Genomic DNA, 23420 nt, shown 5'->3' with positions numbered 1-23420 from the left:
TGTGTATCACAATACCATAATCCCAACATAAAGCGGTCCTACTGCCTCACCCCAATATATGCAGGTGGAGGTATATCACAATACCACAATCCCTACATAAAGCGGTCCTACCACCTCACCCCAATATATGCGGGTGGATGTGTATTCCCAATCACAATACCATATATAAACTCAAAGCAACATAGTTTGTCATTACATTTAACGTCGTAATTACTCTTATCATTGGAATACTTCATGTTCATACTCATCATGGAGAAACACAACTCATTACATTAGCGCACATACATGGTAAATCAATAAGTCGATTTCAATGGCACATGGGCCCAATTCCCTTTCTTAAGGTTCATCATCATTTGACAAAGGACATCTCATTATTCACTCCCCTGACCTCTTGAGGTCATTATCTAGGTTCATGACTCTTGGGGGCTTAAAAATCAAAGTCATTTACATACATTATTTCATAAGCATACAACTATAGTTGAAACCATTGGGACATACAACACTTCAAAATTCTCATTTAGGTAACGATCACATTTCATGTTCATATTATCACTTACTTGTACTTGCCATGGTGATCATAGAACATTAAAAGCATTTAGAACATTTAGGAATATCATAGTCTTTACTCGCAAGTACGTAGGGGCTTATAACACATTGGAAACAAAAGTATAAAGATGTACATCTCATAACCTTTCACACCCTATATCACTTAATCTGTACTTTCACCCATTTATAACATTATTATTTCATTGGCTCTCTTGGCTATACATATGATTCTTCTTTCATGGCACAATGGCCATTTTTCATATTCTACACTTTCATATCTTTTCTTTCATGGATCATCATACTAAATATCAACATATACAATATTCCGAAAATCACAACTTTAGGTTCATTAGTAATGAAGACTTTAAACACAGTGGATTTCTTTCCAAGAAATGGAGTAAAATGATTGGCAATCGAAGCACGAGTTAAAATCATAAACAAGTAACACATCGTTTCTTCTTGAATTACTTTTTCCCAAAAAGGATAATACACGATTTTCACTCACGAATATGTAAGAATACAAAACACATTGAAAATACTCACTAAACATAGCATTAGCTAAAACAGCCACATATGGGCATCACTTGAGTTCATAAGCTTTTAGGTAATTCTACTTTCAAAGTCATTTTTAAAATAGTTGAATCAAAGCTCATTTCATAATCTTTCTCACATCATCTCATTTCATGGGCACCATTGGCCATAAATATAACTTTTACTCTTGGCACGTTGGCTACACTTTGTATCCCCAATTCACTTATTTCACTTCCAACCATCTTTATAGATTATCAACAATAAGACATTTCTAATCAAGACTTTAGGTACACATATGAGCAATTAAGAGTCTTAAGCATATTGAGTTTTCTCACAATATTTTGCATCATAACCTTTATTTGAAACACACCTCAAAGACATAGCATTTTAATACACATATCATTCTTGAACATATTCCCAAAAGATAACATAATGTGATAGGAGCATTCAGAACACGTTCTGAATACATAATTCTTGACACTTTGCTTATTCGGGACAATCAAATTTATTGGGAACAGCTCGGAACGTAGAATAAGGAACTTGAGACAACCATACTTGAAACTTATGAGAACATCATTGAATTCAATTCTAAGATAGTAGATTAGCCAACATACCTTGCTTTGAGATCTCCTTAAATTACTACAACGGTCCGGAAATTCTAGCAATTCCAATCTATTTTGAGATATAACAAAATTGAACACAAATTAGGAAGGTATTCATGGTTTCAGCTCATTTGGTATTTTATCAAACACTAGGTGTGCAAATTTTGCTACAAGGTTCTTCTACAAGATTTCCTTCATTCTACAACCCAATCTTTACTTATTAAAGCTCAACAATCTTCCACAAACCCTATTGGTACATACATTTATAAATAATACTCCTAATCAACCATCTTCTACCCAAATCCGAAATTAAAAACTACGATATGGAACCTTACCTCTTAGATGAAGCACTTGTGAGATTTCCTTATTGGATTTCAAAGCTTGGACAAGATCTTAATGAACAAAATACTTCATCTGCTTCCTCTCTAAAGAACACTCTCACTTCTCTCTAAAAAACCTCAAATAATTGCCCCAAAATAAACCCCAAAGCCTATTTATCAAAATGGGATTGGGTTATGAAAATAGAAAAATTAACCCTCCGAAAGCAGGTCTGCGGTCGCATAATGGACCGCAGAATGGCTATGCGGGTGGAAAAATGCACCGCAAAATTGGTGCCAAAAACTGGGTTGTACTGGTCCATTCTGCGACCAGTTTGCGGTCGCAGAAGCACTTTCGCGATCGCAGAATTGGTCGCAGAATCTCATTTTTCCAGCCTTTGGTAATTTAATCATAAGTTCTTGTAGTAGTGTCCAAATGACGAACGGTTTGAATAGTTGGAAACTAGACTCAAAGGGATTTAATTTTATAGGTAGATAATCTCCTAAGTTGTTATAAATTGGTAGCAATATGCATTTAAAGTAGGATCTTGTGCGAACTCACTTGAAACTTTATCCCATCATAAAATTTTCAACTTGACTTAGCCTTGGAGCTCTTCTTTGACTATAAACCATTCTTAATGTACATCATACATATATTATCATGATCAATTGATATCATTCATATAGTTGTCCTTGTCTACACATAAAATAATATAATTAGCGCACATCAACTTTCTTAATAGCGCTTAAGTACTTTGAAATTTTCCGGGGTGTTACATGTTGAGACCCACATATGTCATTTCTACTGTTGAGTTATTTGCTTAAATTGCAGTTATGTACTCAGTCATATTCATCATTTGCATATCATATCTCAGTCTTTGTTATCATTTACTGTTACATCATGTATCATTGTTTGGGCTGTTTGGCATGAGATTTATGAGCCCAAGAGATTGGAGAAATCGATGACTGAGTGAGGCCGAGGGCCTGATTATGAGTGATATTTATGGGATGAGGCTGCACGCTGAAGCATGCCATGTTGGCTTATAATAACGCTTGGGCAAGATCTACTCCTCCAGAGTCTGACTTACTAGCAGTGAGCACAGGAGTGTTGATTGATTGGGAGTGCTGAGTGATTGAGCGTGCTGAGTGAGGTTGAATAATCCGAGAACATGAGTATTTGAGTTTATCACTGTGTTGCATTATAGGTGAGATGCATATTTGACATGTAGACAGAGAGATGTAATAGTCCTCATGGAAACTATACTTGGCATATTTACTAGTATTGAGCCTAAATTGTCGAACTTGAAAGCATGTCTACTTTTCTGTAATGTGTACAACTGATTATGAGATTTTCTCTAAGTTATTACCGTTATTTTTCCTGTCATATCTATACTGTTATTATCTTGTTTGGACTGTACCTATTTGAGCTCGTCACTGCTTTCAGCCCAAGGTTAGTCCTGTTACTTAGGAGTGTATTGGTTTGGTTGTACTCATACTTCACTCTGCACTTCGTGTGTAGATCCAAGTACATCTGGACCTGGTGGTTGCTAGATTTGGAGCATTACCTGCTTGGAGACTTTTGAGGTAGCTGCTTTGACATTTGTAGACCTCGACTCTCCTTCTTTTCAGTTTATTTAGCATTATTCTATCTTTCCAAAGAGTTGTATTTGGAGTTTTGAGTGTGTTATCTTTTAGTAGCTCATGTACTCAGTGACACCCAGATTTTGAGATTTTGTATTGAGTCGTGGTATTTCTTATTGGTTATTTATGAGAATTTTGTTGTTAAATTTGTTTATTCATATTTTCAAACTTAAGAAAAGTCGTAGTTATTGAGGTTGTTGGCTTGCCTAGTACTGTGATAGGTACCATCACGACATGTTGACTTTTGGGTCGTGAGAAGTTGGTATCATAGCCTATGTTACATAGGTCTCACGAGTCATGAGCAGGTTTAGTAGAATGTTGTGGATCAGTACGGAGACGTCTATACTTATCTTCGAGTGGATACCGAACCATTAGGAAAACATCACTTTCTTATATTCTTATCGTGCAAATTTATTCATTCCAAAAACTAAACTTTTGATACACTATTCTCTCACACATGGTGAGTAAACATGCTACCGGATTGGGCGGACGGCTACCAGTACTACCAACTAGGGCCATGAGAGGCCGCGGCCATGGTAGAAGCCGAAGTGCAGCTCATACAACAGCTAGAGCAGCACCTGTGGAGCCACCAGATGCTCCAGCTCAGGAGCAGATACTAAATGTGGATGAGCCGGTGGGACCAATTTAGGCACCAACTGTGCCCATTGTGATTCCAGGCCTTTAGGAGGCTTTGGCCCAGATATTGACTGTATGCTCTAGCCTTGCTCAGGTAGTTTTAGTTCCGGCCGCACCAGCCACTTCTCTGGTCGGGGGAGGTGCTCAGACTCCTGCCGCCCGTACTCTAGAGCAAGCATTTAAAGGACTTCAAACACCGGGGGTACTACCAGACCAGCTGGTTGTATTTGCTCAAGCCTAGGTGGGTCCGCCTATAAGCAACGATGAGCAAAAGCGGCTAGAGCGGTTTGGGAGGCTCATGGCTCCAGCATTCAGTGGGGCTGAGTCAAAGTAAATTTTGACAAGCTCGAAACACACACTTAAAATTATGCTCGCTAATCAAATATAGTATAGTAAAATATCGTATCCGCAGGGATTGGATTTAAACTGTATATTCTCTTAGTTTCTAGCTTGATTACTATTCAAGAGAATAAACAGTTGAGATTTATATAATTAATACTAAAATTAACTAAGAATCTAAAGCTATTGACTAGTGACAATTGAAACAAGGAACAAGCAATGAAGGTTATCAGTGGGAGAAGATAGGATTTTGATAGGATAGGTGCAAGATAATTGTTTGGGATCTAACTCTAGATAATTCACTTTTAATGTTTAGGTGAGTATCTCGAATTCACTCAATTATTAGTTCAAACGTTCAGCAAAAGCTCCTCTCTCGATTAATTCTTAACCATACAAGATGAACCAATTTAAGCACGTGAAGATATGCAAGAATGCGTAGTGGATTGGTCTTTAGGAGAACCTCTCTCAATTATCCTCCTAACAAGGGTTAATCAATGATTCAGCTAGCCTCTTTCGATTACTAAGAAGAATTAATAAACTCAACCAACTATATAATGTAAAGATATTACAAGTTATGCCTCTCTCGATTACATGAACAAGTGAATATAGATGCAATAATTAAATCATCCAAAAACCCTTCAATACATAAAACAAGAGTTATAATCCACGAACAATCATCAATACACCAAATCCATCAAACGCTAAATGGAACTACTCCATAGATATGGAGGAATTCATCACAATTAAAATTAAAGTATACAAAAACATAAATTCAATTCAAACTCGGGTCTTAAGTGAGGAAGGAATGATGAAAACCTTGTGCTTGTGTTCTTCCAACTCCTCCTTAGCTTCCTTAGGTCAAAAGTATGTCAAAAGTTCAGAAAATAACTTTTTTTCATGTATGTATACCAAGTAGGGTCGGGCCCAGACGAAACCTCCCTTTCCTAGCCGAAATAGGAAAACATGCAAACTTATTACTTTTCATGCATCGCACTATGCTACGCACACAGGTTGCATAGCATTAGTGCAATTTTCTCAGTTGTAAACTCTCTGAACTTAGCTTGTCTGACAAAATTTTGTACTGATGCTACGCACTATGCCACACACTATGCCTAGCATTAGTATATTTTTCTGTCATACCCAAAAATTACAAGTCTCTCAACTTCTCAAATTTCTGACGCACATTTGCATTGATGCGTCGCACAGTTCTACACATGGTGCGTCGCATTAGTGCATTTCCTCAGAGTGTTGCTTCTTCCTTGATTTTTGACGTCCATAAGTGATCCTCAATCCTCGAACACGATCCCGGCTTAATCCCTTCGGCTTTTACTCAGACTTCAAAGCTCCAATTATTTGATTTAGCTCCACAACATCTACATAACTCGGAATCATTCCTACAAGGCATAAAATACGCAATAAGTTCAAAATACTACCAATTAAAGCTCAACATAAGTAAAGTGCAGTGAATTAGAGTGTAATAAGCGACTATAACACGAGATTATAGCCTACCATCAACACCCCACACTTAAACCATTACTCGTCCTCGAGCAATCAAACTACACTTCATATAGACACAACCTTTTTAAACAACTCTCCTTACTCATCACACCAATAATAATTAAAACAAATTAAGCACTCTAACATAACATCCTTGCCTCAAGATTTGGCTCAAAATTACCACGCATTTTTCGCAACCCACTCACTTACTCTAATATAGAGGTCAACGACTTTGCATTTCCTTCGTGAATCAAGTTCCCTCAAATAACAATAGAGAGTAGTTCCACACACAATAAAGTTTAAGAACAATCAGGAACTTAAGATAGAAAAAATTCACTCACTCTCAGAAACAACATTCATATGCCACAAAAGACATACCATAGGCTTTCCCGTAGTATACTACTCTACTAATTGAGCTCATTCAGTCAACGATCAAGTAGGACTTTAATTGGTTGTAATGTAGGCTGCGGGACGGGTAGGGTACATTTAGATATAAGAGTGACTACACCTCCCTAAGCACTTTAATACATAATTACTTATTCAAAACCCCACATTTATGTCAAACCATAACTCCACCGTCACATCAATATACATCAACTCCTACTTCTTTAAGCATACATACATCAAGAGTTACCACTATCAAGGAATGTTTTTCACAACAATACAAATATTTTTCTTTTTTCTTTTCTTATTCAATTTAAGTGGCTCTTACATTTTTAAAACAATGCACCTTCCTCCTATTTCAATAGTTCCACTCAAAAGCCAAACTAACACCCCACACTTTAACTTTTACAAAGTTCATAACAAATTCAAGTGCTCACGAGAGGTAAAAGGTTCAAATAGATGGTCAATCCAAACAAATGGGTAAGTCTTGTAATGTGGTTGACAAAGAAACAGGATTACAGGCTCAATAAGGTTAACTACTATACATAACAATTAGGTGGGTAAAACATATATTTGGTTCAACAAAGAAACACTTATATCACTCTGAATAAAACTACTATTTCTCTTTGCAAACACACAATACAAGTTCTAGACATCAACTGCAAGCCACAGAATACCCAAAACCTCACACACACATGGCACGTAGCTCACTAAGGATCGGACTCATCAAGACACTCTAGTCAAAACAGTTAGGCAAAGTTAAGATCATACAATTTAGGACACTTATACAAGAGTCAAAAACTGAGCCTAAGCGTCACAACTAAAGCACTTACTATTCTCAAGGTACAATAAAGTCAAGAGATATTGCCTTCAATTATAATCATAGCACAAGGTTTCATACTCCTAAAAAATAAAAAACTAGCTACACCCGGTTCAAATAAAACCCTTGAAAAAGAACCGCGACACAAAGAAAATCGAAGGGGGTCTTATTACACTACCTAAAAAAGAAAATCTTTTTGTCTTTTTCCTTCAACTTAAATCCCTCAAGAAACCTGTCGATGATATCCATAGTCGGGAAAAATCGAAAATTTTAAATTTTGTTTTCTAACTCTAACAACTACAACTAACAAAAAGAAACACATATACAAACATACATACAAATATCCCCCACCCCACACTTTAAGTTGTGACATGTCCCCATGACACACTATTAAAAAGCTTAAGGTAAAGGAAACTTCCTGAATATCTAGTCGGTGTCTGAGTCAAAGTCGGGCTCCATTCATCCTGCCCGAACTAATGCACACATCCATGCGAACAGGTTCTTCTCGGACTTATTTAGGTACATCCCGCACTTATCTTTCCACTCAGCACTCGCAACTAGCCTGTCCTTTTGTGCCCCCTTTCTTACGTCCATCTTAAAAGTCATAGTCTCCTCACCCACTCTAAGCATGAGTTTTCTCTCGTGTATATCTAATATATCTCTACTCGTCGCTAAGAATTATCTTCCTGGGATGAGGGGGACCTCCTTGATTTCCTCCATATTTACCACTATAAAATCCATAGGAAATACGATTTTATCCACCCGAATTAACACATCTTCCACTATTCCTTCGGGTATTAAAGTCGTTTGGTCTGCCAGCTGCAAAGATATTAGTGTAGACCTTATCTCTCCAACCTCCTTCTCCAGTTTTCTATCTATAGACAGAGGCATTATATTAATTGATGCACCAGAATCACATAAAGTTTTGTCAAAATTGATAGTTCCTAAAGAGCAAGGTATAGTAAAACTCCATAGATCTCCACACTTTTGTGGGAGTTTATTCTGCAATATCGCGCTGCAATGCTTATGAGCTTGACCACTGAGGTCTCCTCTACTTTCCTCTTCTTTGTAATGATCGTTTTCAAAAATTTAGCATAAGAAGGCTTTTGTGAGAGCACTCCTGTTAATGATAAGTTTACATGAAACTGTTTCAGCACATCCGGAAATCTCTCAAATTGCTTGTCCAGCGTTTCTCTACATAGCTTTTGAGGGAAAGGTAGCCCAGGCATATGCTTGCTCTCCTCATATTCCTCCCTTTCTCGAATTTTTTCCCTTCCTCTTTTTCTCAGCTTTCTTTGGTCCTTTCTTCTTCTTGTCATCATCACTTTTCAGCTGCTCCACACTTTCTTTTTCAAGTATCACATCTTTTTTGGATCGGGGTGGGGTCTTTCAACACTTGCCCACTTCTCAAAGTTACAACATTCACTGTTTCTTTGGGATTTCTTTTAGTATCATCCGGGAGATTTCCTGGAACCCTCTTAGATAATATGGTTGCAATCTGTCCCACTTGTTTCTCTAAACTTCGAATTGATGTCATTTGTACTTCAAATCTTTCATCAAATTTCACAATGAAGGCCTTCATTAGATCTTTTAGACCAAGATGATTGGGCTGTTGAGGCTGAAACTTCCGTCTTTGTTGATTCATAAAACCAGGAGCTCCTTGTCCCTGGAATCTGGGATTGTTTTGTTGCCATGGATTTGTGGTACCCCCACGTGAACTCCATGAAAAATCAGGATGTTTCTGACCTATTGCATTAAAATTGTAATTACCTGCAACATTCACTTCCTCAGTTAAGGCTTGACACTTATGAGTAGGGTGTCCTCATTCACATATATCACAAACCGCATGAGGCTCACTTTGTATCATTGCGAAGGTTAGCATTCGTATTTCTTTAGCTATAGCATCAAGTTGTACCTACACAAATGTATTAGCATCAACTTGGTGAACACCAGTTGATCTTCTTCTCTCAGCACTCTCAGAGGGCCACTAATTAGCATCTTCAGATATCAAGAATTGTAACTATCTCCTCTGGAGTCTTTTTCATCAACGGGCCTCCAGCTGCATTGCTCAATGTTCTACGCGAGGCCGGTGTCAATCCATCCCAAAAGTCTTAGAGTTGCATCTAGAGTTCAATTTCGCTATGTTGACACTTTTGAATTATCACCTTAAACCTCTCCCATGCTTCAAAAATAGTTTCAATCTCTTTTTGGCAGAAGTTATGGATTTCTCTTCTAAACTTGCCCGTTTTAGCTTAGGAGAAATATTTATCAAGAAATTTTCTGGTCATCTCATACCATGTTCTAATCAATCCTATGGGCAAGCTCTGAAGCCACTACTTTGCATCATCTTAGAGCGAAAAGGAGAATGCCTTTAAGTACACTGTATCTTGTGACACCCCGTTGTATTGAAAGGTTTTCATAATCTCCTCGAAGTCCATCTGATGTGTGTTTGGATCTTCGTTCGTCTTTCCTCTGAAAACACAATAATTCTGAATGGTTTGAAGCAACCCTTGCTTCAACACGAAATTATTAGCTGCAATTGGAGGTGGTCTAACAATTGATAAACTATGATTGTAGTCAGGTCTAGCATAATCACCCAGTGATCTCCCAGGCTTATGAGCTATATTTTTGAACTGGTCTGTAGCCAAGGGTTGATTTTGAGCAATTCTCCGAGCCCTCTCTTCTTCATAGATAATCTGTGCATCTCTAATAGTTGCTTCTTCAGTATCTCGTGCAGTTTGTTCTCGTCGTTGGGCTGCTTCTCTCGCATCCAAATCTACATTTTCATCACCGTTTCCAGCCATATCATCTTTGGTTAATCGCCCAACCTTTTCAAACGTCTCTATGAGATTTCTTACCTTCCTCACCTGTCGCAGTTGTTTTTCTATATCAGGCTTGAATGGTAGCACTTCTTTCGCAGACGCTCAAGTCATACACCAATCTACACCTTTAACCTACACACAATCAACGAACACCAAACATAAAAAGGGAAAAATAAAATAAAATAAAAAGAAAAATTCCTGAATTAGCACTACAAACTATTTCAAACACTATTGATTGCTAATCTCTGGCAACGACACCAAAATTTGACGAGCTCGAAGCACACACTTAAAATTATTCTCGCTAGTCAACTATAGTAAGGTAAAATATCGTATACGCAACGATTGGATTTAAACAGTATTCTCATAATTTCTAGCTTGATTGCTATTCAAGGAAATCAACAGGTGAGATTTATATAATTAATACTAAAATTAACTAAGAATCTAAGGTTATTGACTAGTGACAATTGAAACAAGGAACAAGCAAAGAAGGTTATCAGTGGGAGAAGATAGAGTTTTGATAAGATACATGCAAGATAATTGTTTGGGATCTAACTCTATATAATTCACTTCTAATATTTAAGTGAATCTCTAGAATTCACTCAATTATTAGTTCAAACGTTCAGCAAAAACTCCTCTCTCGATTAAGTCTTAACCTCACAAGATGAACCAATTTAAGCACGTGAAGATATGCAAGAATGCGCAGTGGATTGGTCTTTAGGAGAACCTCTCTCGATTATCCTCCTAACTAGGTTTAATCAATGATTCAACTAGCCTCTTTCGATTACAAAGAATAATTAATGAACTCAACCAACAATATAATGCAAAGATATCACAAGTTATGCCTCTCTTGATTACATGAACAAGTGAATATAGATGCAATAATTAAATCATCCAAAAATGCTTCAATACATAAAACTATAGTTATAATCTACAAACAATCAGCAATATACCAAATTCATCAAACCCTAAATGGAACTACTCCATAGATATGGAGGAATTCATCACAATTACAATTAAAGTATATGAAAACATAAATTCAATCAAAACTCGGGACTTGAGTGAGGAAGGAATGATGAAATCCTTGTACTTGCGTTCTTCCAACTCCTCCTTAGCTTTCATAGGTCAAAAGTATGTCACAAGTCCAGAAAATAACATTTTCCCATGTATTTATACCAAGTAGGGTCGGGCCCGGACGAAACCTCCCTTTCCTAGTCGAAATAGAAAAACTTGCAAACTTATTAATTTTCATGCATTGCACTATGCTACACAGGGTGCGTAGCATTAGTGCAACTTTCTCGGTTGTAAATTCTCTGAACTTAGCTTGTCTAACAAAATTTTGTACTGATACTACCCACTATGTCACGCATTATGCCTAGCATTAGTGTATTTTCTGTCATACCTAAAAATTACAAGGCTCTGAACTTCTCAAATTTCTGACGCACACTTGCACTGATGCATCACACAGTGCTACACCCGGAGCATCACATTAGTGCATTTCCTCAGAGTGTTGCTTCGTTCTTGATTTTTAACATCCAGAAGTGATCCTCGACCCCCGAACACGATCCCAGCTTAATCCCTAGGGATTTTACTCAGACTTCAAAGCTCCAATTATTTGATTTAGCTCCACAACATCTACATGACTCAGAGTCATGCCTACAAGGCATAAAATAATATAAGTGCAAAATACTACCAATTAAAGCTAAACACAAGTAAAGTGCAGTGAATTATAGTGCAATAAGCGACTAAAATACGAGATTATAGCCTATTATCAATGACCATGACTTCTTAGCCATGTGTCATTTGATCCTACGCACAGCGGGTATTCTGTAGACTAGTGCAGCCTTATTTACTACTTTTCAGCTGTGAGGGGAAGCCTTCAGATGGTGGGAGGATCATGAGTTGAGTAGGCCAGTCGGCGCTGCACCACTTCCGTGGCATGAGTTCTCCGTTCTCTTCTTAGAGAAGTTTGTTCCACAGAGCCGTAGGGAGGAGTTGCGTAAGCAGTTTGAGCAACTCCGCTAGGAGGGTATGTCAGTGACCTAGTATGAGATGAGATTTTTAGAGTTGGCTCGTCAAACGATCTGGTTGGTTCCCACAGAGAGGGAGAGGATTAGGAGGTTCATTGATGGCCTCAACTATGGAATGCGCTTCGTCATGACTTGGGAGATTGCATCAGGTGCAAGTTTCAACGAGGTGGTTGATATTGCTAGGTGGCTAGAGCAGGTCCGTTGTCAAGAGCGTTAGGGGAGGGAGGCCAAGTGGCCTCATGGTTTGGGTGGTTTTAACAGTGTTTTCTCTGAATGGCAGTCCCACCATAACGGGGGTCATCCTTATAGGCCCGCTAAGATGGCTCATCCGGTTTATCATGGTGCATCAGCTAGCCATGGTTCATATAGTGCTCGTCCGGGCCAGTCATCTCTCAATGCCCTCCCAGCTTAGAGTTCATCTCGTGCTCCATCACTTCAGGGTTCATTTGTGCCAGGTTCTTCTAGCAGTTATTGTGGTTCTCGGGGTCTGATTCAGTCTCCACCACCATAGGCGGATCAGAGTTGCTTAAAGTGAGGGGAGTTTGGACATGTTTGGAGGCAGTGTCCCTGTCGTTTTGGAGGTCCAGTTCAGCAGAGGGGTCAGGTTATGAATTCCATTACCACTTACTTCACTACTCGCTCAGCCAGCTCGGTGTGGGGCTCAGGCAGCTAGAGGTCACCCTAGAGGGGGAGGCCGATCAAGTGGCGATCATGGTCGATGCTATGCTTTCCCTGCCAGGCCAGAGGCCTTTGCTTTAGATAGAGTGATCACAAGTATTATCTCAGTATGCCACATGGATGCTTTCATATTATTTGACCCTAGTTCCACTTATTCATATGTATCATCGTATTTTGCTCGTTACTTGGATATGCCCCGTGAGTACTTAGTTTCATGTGTTCATGTATCTATGTCGGTGGGCGATTCTATTATCATGGACCGTGTGTATCGGTCGTGTGTGGTGACCATTGGGGGATTGGAGACTAGAGTTGATCTCTTATTACTTAGTATGGTTGATTTCGATGTGATTCTGAGCATGGATTGGTTGTCCCCATGTCATGCGACTCTGGATTGTCACGCTAAGATCGTGACGTTAGCAATGTCAGAGTTACCTAGGATCGAGTGGAGAGGTTCTCTGGACTATATTCCCAGTAGGATGATTATGTATCTGAAGGCCCAACGGATGGTTGGGAAGGGGTGTTTGTCATATTTGGCTTTTGTGAGGGATGTTAGTGCTGACACTCCTACCACTGATTTTGTTCCAGTAGTGAGAAATGTCTCGAATGTTTTTCTTGTAGACCTACAAGGCATGCCACCAGACAGAGATATTTGGTATTGAGTTGGTGTCGGGCACTCAGCCCATTTCTATTTCTCCGTACCGTATGGCACCAGTAGAGTTGAAGGAATTGAAAGAGCAGCTTCCAGAACTTCTTGATAAGGGGTTCATTAGGCCTAGTGTATCACCTTGGGGTGCACCAGTTCTGTTTATGAAGAAGAAAGATGGTACTATGCGGCTGTGCATTGACTATAGGCAGTTGAAAAAAGTTACAATTAAGAACAAGTATCCTTTGTCGCGCATTGATGACTTATTTGACCAGCTTCAGGGAGCTAGAGTGTTCTCTAAGATTTATTTGAGGTCTGGATATGACCAGTTGAAGATTTGGGACTCGGATATTGTGAAGACGGCATTCAGGACCCGTTATGGTCAATATGAGTTCCCTGTGATATCTTTTGGGCTGACCAGTGCCCCAGCAACCTTCATGCATTTGATGAACAGTGTATTTCATCCATATCTTGATTCATTTATCATAGTATTTATTGATGATATTCTGGTGTACTCACGTAGCCAGGAAAAGCATGCACAATATCCGAGGATTGTACTACAGACGTTGAGGGATAAGAAGCTTTATGCCAAGTTCTCCAAGTATGAGTTTTTACGCAGTTCGGTGGCGTTCTTGGGGAACATGGTGTATAGTGAGGTGATCAAGGTGGATCCAAAGAAGATTGAGGCGGTTCAGAGTTGGCCCAGACCGTCTTGAGATACTGAGATTCAGAGTTTTCTCCGCTTAGCTGGATATTATCGTCGTTTTATGGAGATTTTCTCATCCATTGCAGCGCCTTTGAATAGGTTAACCTAGAAGTGCTCCATTCAGGTGGTCTAATGAGTGTGAGGATAGCTTTCAGAAGCTCAAGACTGCCTTGACCACAACTCAAGTTCTAGTTTTGCCTTCAATATCAGGTTCTTATACAGTGTATTGTGATGCTTCTCGGATCGGTATTGGGTGTGTATTGATGCTGGATGGTAGAGTGATTGCTTATGCTTCATGCTAGTTGAAGCCCCGCGAGAAGAACTACCCCGTTCATGATTTGGAGTTGGCAGCCAACGTTCATGCATTGAAGATTTGGAGGCACTATCTCTACGGCGTGTCTTGTGAGGTATTTAAAGATCATCGATGTCTTCAACACTTGTTCAGACAAAAGGATCTAAATTTGAGACAGTGGAGATGGTTGGAGCTGCTAAAGGACTATGATATTATAGTTTTGTATCATCCTAGGAAGGCCAATGTGGTGACCGATGCCTTGAGTAAAAAGGCGGTAAGTATGGATAACCTTGCATTTATTCCTGTTGGTGAGAGACCGCTTGCATCGGATGTTCAGGCCTTGGCCAATCAGTTTGCAAGGTTAGATGTTTCGGAGCCTAGTCAGGTTCTAGCTTGCGTGGTTTCTTGGTCTTCCTTATATGATCGCATCAGAGAGCGTCAGTATGATGACCCCCATTTGCTTGTCCTTAAGGACTCAACACGGTCATGCCAAGGAGGTTTCTATTGGGGATGATGGGGTGTTGTGGCACAAGGTCGGATTTGTGTGCCCAATGTGGATGGGCTAGGTGAGTTGATTCTTGATAAGTCCCACAGTTCGTGGTACTCCTTTCATCCGGGTTCCGCGATGATGTATGAGGACTTGAGGCAGCACTATTGGTGGAGGAGAATGAAGAAAGATATAGTGGAGTTTGTAGATCAAGGAAAATTGTCAGCAGGTGAAGTACGAGCATCAGAGGCCGGGCGATTTTCCTCAGAGGCTTGAGATTCCCAAGTGAAAATGGGAGCGTATCACCATGGACTTCGTAGTTGGGCTCCCATGGACTTTGAAGAATTTTGATGCTATTTCGGTGATTATGGACTGGTTGACTAAGTCCGCGCATTTCATTCCAGTTGGGACTACATATTCTTCGGAGCGGTTGGCTGAGATCTATATCCGCGAGATTATTCGCCTTCACGGTGTGCCAGTGTCCATCATTTCAGATTGGGGCATGTAGTTCACATCATAGTTCTGGAGAGCAATGCTGTGAGAGTTAGGCACACGGGTTGAGTTGAGTACATCATTCCACCCTCAGACGGACGGACAGTCCGAGCGCACCATTCAGATATTAAAGGATATGCTACGCATTTGTGTCATGGATTTCGGGGGTTCTTGGGATCATTTTATACGGCTTGCAGAGTTTTCCTACAACAACAACTACCAATCAAGTATTCAGATGGCTCCATATGAGGCGTTGTATGGGAGGTGGTGTTGGTCTCCGATTGGTTGGTATGAGCTAGGTGAGGCTAGGCTATTAGGTACTGACTTGGTTCAGGATGCTTATGAAAAGGTTAAGTTGATAAGGATCGGCTTCGCACAGCATAGTCTAGACAAAAGAGTTACGCCGATCAGAATGTTCGTGATGTTGCCTACATGGTGGGGAGAAGGCTTTGCCTAGAGTTTCTCCTATGAAGGGTGTTATGAGGTTCGGGAAGAAGGGTAAGTTGAGCCCTCAGAAAATTGGCCCTTTTGAGGTGCTTGAGATGATTGGAGAGGTGGCTTACAAGCTTGCATTGCCACCTAGTCTATCGAGAGTTCATCCAGTGATTCATATTTCCATGCTCTGGAAGTATTTTGGTGATATGTCTCATGTTTTGGACTTCAGCACGGTTCAGTTAGATGGGGATTTGACTCACATAAGTCAACATCCTGTCAACTCTTTCAACGTAGGCTTCCAGCCTTGGGACCAAGTGTCCCGATTCATTCCGAAATATTCCCGGAACAAAACCAACTACCCCGACAAGTGACATAATAACAAACAAACATAGAATAAGCAATAAATAAGGGAACAGGGCTAAAATAATCAAAACAACCAGTCGAGTTGTTACATTCTCCCTCTCTTAAACAAACGTTCGTCCTCAAACGGGTCTAGAATCATACCTGGAGTCTCAAATAGGTGTGGATAGTTGCTCCGCATCTCCCGCTCAATTTCCCAAGTAGCCTCCTAGTATGGCTGACCTCTCCACTGCACCTTTACATAAGTTATATTCTTTAATATCAATTTCTGAACCTGCCAATCCAAGATGGCCATCGACTCCACATCATAACTCTAGAATAGATTTTTGATGGTTCTAATAGTGTAACGCCCCAAACCCGAGGAGCACGACCGACGCTCAACCGAGTGAACCCGACCGAGCAAGCCTGTTAGATTTTCTTCTACCCAAACTCATCCACGAATGGACATAATACATATTTTCATTAATTAGACAAAAGGTGTTCACGTCTACAATACCAATTTATTTCCAATAGTTTCATCATTTTTAAAGTCTCAAATGGACAGGTAATACAACCACAACATAATATATTTTTACTTTCCAAGCACCAATACACAACCCACACTATGTCTACGGAGCCTCTATAGATAAATAAGAGTACAATGATAATGTTGGCAACAAGGCCCCGGCTATACCTGAACCATAATACATAAAGAACAAAAGATACATGACCCCGGGATGAAGTGGGGCTCACCAAGTAAGCTGGGAAGAAGGTGTACTGCTATCACTGATCAAAATCTCCTGTTGTGGAACCACCTGCATCCATTTAAAGATGCAGCGCCGCCAGAAAAAGGGACATTAGTACTGTCGAATAGCACTAGTTTGTTTAACTAAACACCCTCTCAATAGAATGACAAATAATACAAATAAGATTATCATAATATCAATGAAAGCCTTAATCAACATCAAACCTCAATTTAGGATCAAGACAGTGTTCAAATTAATTTTCATATCTCACATTGCAAGATTTTTAGTATCGATATACCATTGCCCACAATACCACTACCATCGTATTCTCAGTACGGAGTCCGATCACGACCGATCACGACCCGATCGGCTAGGCTATCCATTAGGGACATCGACCACAATCACAATTTCAATTACAATTTCCTGCACAATCACCACCATGTGTGCGACATGGTATCCGATCACTACCCGACCAGCTAGGTTGTCTTATTTGAGACATTTACCTTTTTATATCAATCATTGCATTTCATATTACTTTCACATCTTTACATTTCATTGGCACTAATTGCCATAATTATAAGATCAATCTTGGCACGTTGGCCATATTCAGTATTTCCTGCTCACCCTTTTCAATTTCAAATATCATCATCATCATCAACAACAAATACAATTCAAATCAAGGTGTGTAGTATATATGTGAGCAATTAAGAGTCTAATGCACATACAGATATTTCACAAAATTTGGCATAATAGCCTTCATTTGAACTTGACTTAATGTCGAAACATTATAAATGCATCACCCATATTTTAACGCATCCTTAAAAGGTAACATAACATGAATAAAGCATTTGGGATGCTTGTTGACAATATATCTTTCAAGCCAGTCTTACTCGGAATAGCTAGTTTTATAATGAATCATTCGGGAATTACATCATTTACATGAATATCGCGGGATTCAATTCAAAGAGAAGAGTTTAGCCAACATACCTCAATTGAGCTTCCTTAAACTTTAAAATATTCCGGAATTCTTAGCAACTTCAATCTATTGTAGAAATATAACAAATTGAATCAAAATCAGGAAGATGATCATGGTCCTAGCTTATTTGAGCATTTTATCAAACACTAGGTGTGCATTAAGGTTCCAAGGTCCTTTTATAGAGAATTCCATCATCCCACAACCCAATCTTTACCATTTTTAGCTCAACAATCTTCATACACCCATTTATAGCACATGCATGTAAATAAACAACCCTCCTGCCCAGAAATTATCTGGCTAGTTGTCCATTTCTACATAAAATTCGAAAGTGAGGGTTAGGGTGTACAATCTTAACTCTAGGATGAAGACCTAGTGAGTTTCCCTTCTTAATCTTCCAAAACTTGGGCAAGAATTGAAGAACAATTATTGAAGAACACCTTCTCATTCTAGGGCACTCTCTCTTACTCTAAAATATCAAATTGTAGCTCAAAAATGACCCAAAGAGTGTATTTAACGAAATAGGGTCGGGTTTTAAAAACCCAAAAATGGTGCTCCGGACCGGTTCTGCGGTTGCATATGCGACCGCATAATCGATATGCGGACCGCATGTCGGTCGCATAATCGCTGACAAAAATGATCAAAAATTTGTCTGTGTATGCGGTCACTATGCGGTCCGCATAACTGTTATGCAGTCGCATAATGCACCGCATAACAGTTATGCGGTCGTATAGTCGACCGCATAGTGGCTTTCAGAATGGCCCTCTCATGCTCACTTATGCGGCCATTATGCGGCCCGCAGAGTGATTATGCGGTCGCATAATGGACCGCATAAACGCACTTTTCCGCCAAATATTTCTATAATCCTCAACACGTAAGCCTAGTCCGGCACCATGAAACATTAATTTTACCGGGCTTTACACTTAAATACTTCAAAAGTTTCCGGGATGTTACATTCTCGCCCGCTTAGGATCATTCGTCCTCGAATGAGGGTAAAAAAATCCGTCATTAGCATCTTATGCAACTTAGTTTGTTTTATACCACAAACTAGCAGCCCCAAATTTGACTAACTCCCTAAATTTCCAAAAAGTTCGCCAGAGTTTCCTTTGTAATTTGGCCTATCCACCTGTCAGAGAGCCCCAGAAACACCTCCTAACAGCATATATAAAATCCAATGACGTAACATAATACAAAACAACACCAACTGTGGCCTCATAAGCAATATATTTCTAGAACGGAACACTCTCAATATCAAATGTACAAATAATACATAATTCATAGAAAGTAAGTCTTATAATTTTCCTAGATCACAACTTTATAAATACATGGTCATTCAAATAAATAAGTATACTTTTTCTTCATTTCTTCCTCGGCCTCCCAAGTAGCCTCTTCAACTTGTTGGTTTCGCCATAACACTTTTACGGAGGTAATTTCTTTATTTCTCAATTTTCGGACTTGGCGATCAATAATATAAACCAGAATCTATTCGTAAGTCAATTTTTCATTTACCTCAATAGTCTCAACCGGAACAATGAGTGTCGGATCTCCAACTACTTTCTTCAATATAGACACATGAAATACTGGGTGTACTAATGACATCTCAGGTAGTAGCTCATGCTTGTACTCCACCTCGCCGATCCTCTTAATGATTTTGTACGGTCCGACATACCTCGGACCCAATTTACCTTTCTTACCAAATCGCATTACACCCTTCATGGGGGAAACTTTCAAGAATACCAAATCATCTTCTTTGAACTCCAAATCCCTATGACGAACATCCGAATAGGATTTCCGATGACTCTGAGCAATCTTCAACCGCTCCTTAATGATTTTAACTTTTTCCATAGCCTGATGAATGAAGTATGGCCCTATCAACTCTGCTTCCCCAATTTTGAACCACCCAATGGGAGATCTACATCTCCTTCCATATAAAGCCTCGAACGGTGCCATTTGAATGCTAGCATGATAGCTATTGTTGTATACAAATTCTATAAGTGGTAAAAGATCATCCCAGCTACCTTTGAAGTCTAGCACACAAGCACTCAACATATCCTCAAGCATTTGAATAGTCCGCTCTGCCTGCCCGTCAGTCTGCGGGTGAAAGGCTTTACTGAGATTCACCTGAGTTCCCAAACCATGCTGAAATTTTTTCCAAAAATTAGCAGTAAATTGTGCTCCCCGATCAAAATGATGAAAACTGGGTGCCATGCAACCTAACTATTTCTTTGATATACAAATGAGCATATTGTTCCGCTGTGTCGGTAGACTTAACTGGCAAAAAGTGTGCTGACTTTGTGAATCGATCCACAATCACCCAAATCGAGTCAAACTGTTATGGAGTGCGTGGTAATCCCACCACAAAGTCCATATTAATCAATTCCCACTTCCACATTGGAATTTCTATGTTTTGTGCCAACCTACCAGGCCTTTGGTGTTCGGACTTCACTTGCTGACAATTCGGACATCTTGCCACAAGATCCTCCACATTCCTTTTCATATCATTCCACCAATAGACTTCCTTCAGATCATGATAAATTTTTGTAGAACCTGGGTGCACAGAATACCTAGAAGTGTGAGCTTCAGTCAAAATTCTTTCATGGAGGCCATCCACATTTGGAACACATAGTCGCCCTTGGTACCTTAGTGTACCATCATCCATGCCAAGAGGAAAGGCCATGGTCTTATGTTTATGAATCCTCACTTTTAATTGCACCAACAATGGATCGTTGTAATGCTCCTCTTTGACTTCCACAACAAGCGATGATTCAGCCATATTCTGCACAATTACCCCTCCTTCACTAGAGTCTGTAAGACGAACTCCCAAACTAGCCAATCGTTGAACTTCCTTGGCCAATGGCCTTTGGTATGCCTCCAAGTGTGCTAAACTACCCATAGATTTTCGGCTAAGAGCATCTACCACAATATTAGCTTTCCACGGATGGTATAAAACATCAATGTCATAATCCTTGAGTAATTCAAGCAATCTTCTCTGCCTCAGATTCAATTCCTTCTGTTTGAAAGTGTATTGAAGGCTCTTATGGTCCGTGAATATATACACATGGACCCCATATAAATACTAACGCCAAATTTTCAATGCAGATACCACTGCTGCAAGTTCTAAATCATGTGTTGGATAATTCTTTTCATGATTCTTGAGTTTCCTAGAAGCATAAGCTATCACCTTCCCATGTTGCATTAAAACACACCCAAGCCCGATTCTTGAAGCATCACAATATACCACAAATCCATCTATACCCTCTGGTAGAGTCAACACCGGTGTCGTAGTCAATCTTGCTTTCAATTCCTGGAAACTCTTTTCACAAGCATCTGACCATTGGAACTTAATTGCCTTCTGTGTCAATTTAGTCGATGGGGAGGCAAGAGTAGAAAAATCCTCTACAAACTTTCTGTAATATCCAGCTAAGCCTATGAAACTGCAAATCTCTATTGGAGTTGTAGGCCTTGGCCGATTCTTCACAACTAAAATTTTCTGAGGGTCAACCTTAATTCCTTCATTAGAGACTACATAACCCAAGAATATGACCGATTCAAGCCAAAATTCACACTATGAAAACTTTGCATATAACTGGTGATGATGCAGGGTTTGCAGAACTACCCTGAGATGATCGGCATGGTCTTCTCGACTTCGTGAATATACAAGAATATCGTCAATAAACACTATCACAAAAGAGTCAAGAAATGGCTTAAAAACGCGATTCATAAGATCCATGAAAGCTGCTGGGGTATTTGTTAGCCCAAAAGACATCACCAGAAATTCAAAATGCCCATACCGGTTCCTAAAAGCTGTTTTCGAAATATCCCGCTCCCTCATCTTCAATTGGTGATACCCGGATCTTAAATCAATTTTCGAGAAGTACCTAGCACCTTCCAATTGGTCAAACAAGTCATCTATCCTTGGCAGTGGGTACTTATTTTTGACTGTTACCTTATTAAGCTGCTAATAGTCAATACACATTCTTAGTGATCCATCTTTCTTTCTTACAAAAAGGACGGTGTGCCCCAAGGCGACACACTCGGCCGGATGAAATCATTTTCTAACAAATCTATTAATTGTTCCTTTAGCTCTTTCAATTCTGCCGGTGCCATTCTATAGGGTGGAATAGATATAGGATGTGTGTCTGGCATCACATCAATCCCAAAATCAATCTCCCTGTCTGGTGGGATCCCAAGGAGTTCATCTAGAAAGACTCCCGGAAAAACATTCACAACAGGCACGGACTCAAGTATAGGTGCCTCAACATCGGTGTCCGTAACCCGGACCAAATGGTAAATACATCCCTTGATGATCATCTTTGTGGCCTTAAGGTAAGAAATAAACCTACCCTTCGGTTCTACATCATCACCCTTCCACTCAATAACTGGCTCATTTCGAAATTCAAACCTAAAAGTCCTGGTTCGGCAATCAAGCTTGGCAAAACATGAATAAAGCCAATTCATCCCCATTATCACATCAAAATTGACCATTCTCAATTCAATAAGATCGGCCACGGTGTTCCGACCACGCAACGTGGCAACACAATCCCTATAAACACGCGCGACCAAAATAGACTCACCAACCAGAGTAGATACAGAGAACGGCTCATAAAGCTGTTCTGATTCCATCCCAAATTCCATAGCAACATAAGGCGTGACATATGACAAAGTGGAACTGGGATCAATAACAACATGTACATCATGAGATTGGACAGCCAATATACCTGTGACAACATCTGGAGAAGCCTCTGAATTCTGGCGACCCCTCATAGCATAGAAATGGCCGGATGCTCCTGAACTCTGTGTTCCACCCCTAGCTGCACCACGCCCTACGGGTATTGGAGTGCCTCGAGCTGGAGGAGGTGCTGCGGATGTAGTAGCTACAGAATTGGCTGGCTGTGTCATGCCCCTGCCCGTACCCTGGCGGGATGAACGATAATCCTTCTGAATGTGACCCATCAATCCGCATTAGTAGCATATGGGTAAGTCCATGTAGCATATTCCTAGGTGCATCTTCCCACATCGAGGTCATGGGGGCCTTCTCTGCTGCTGGAATCTACCACCATAATGACCTTGTTGATATGAGCCCTTGTTGCCCTGACTGGCCTGAAAGGGCTCCTCTGCTGCTGCTAACTAGGCCCTGATGGCGGCGCACTAGCAGAAGACTGAGTAAAGGACTGTGATGGCCCTGACGACCCTCCTCTGAATGTTGACTTGACACCACCCGAAGAACCACCAAAGTTACCCGTAGACCGGGCCTTATTACTACCCTCTCGCTCCATTATGTTCCTTAATTTGCAAGTCTCTGTGACTTGAGCGAATGCCACCATCTTTCCATTGTTCATATAAGAATTTAAGGCAGCTGTAGAAGCCTCATTAATTACCAAGGGACTAAGGCCCTGTACAAATCGGCACACTCTAGCCTCCATAGTGGGCAGCATGTAAATAGCATACTTAGACAGGTACGCGAATC

General features: G+C 40.1%; 1 non-coding gene across 1 annotated transcript; it reads left to right on the top strand.

Moving 5' to 3' along the window:
* Positions 1–9446: 9446 nt before the first annotated feature.
* On the top strand, positions 9447–9553 carry LOC142178629 (small nucleolar RNA R71). The gene has a single exon (XR_012706900.1). It is a non-coding gene; the product is annotated as a small nucleolar RNA R71 (small nucleolar RNA).
* Positions 9554–23420: the final 13867 nt, after the last annotated feature.

This window comes from Nicotiana tabacum, chromosome 24, assembly GCF_000715075.1.
Source record: "Nicotiana tabacum cultivar K326 chromosome 24, ASM71507v2, whole genome shotgun sequence".
Lineage (NCBI taxonomy): Eukaryota > Viridiplantae > Streptophyta > Magnoliopsida > Solanales > Solanaceae > Nicotiana > Nicotiana tabacum.
The sequence above is the reverse complement of the archived record's forward strand: the minus strand, read 5'-3'. Positions and strand labels throughout refer to the sequence as shown.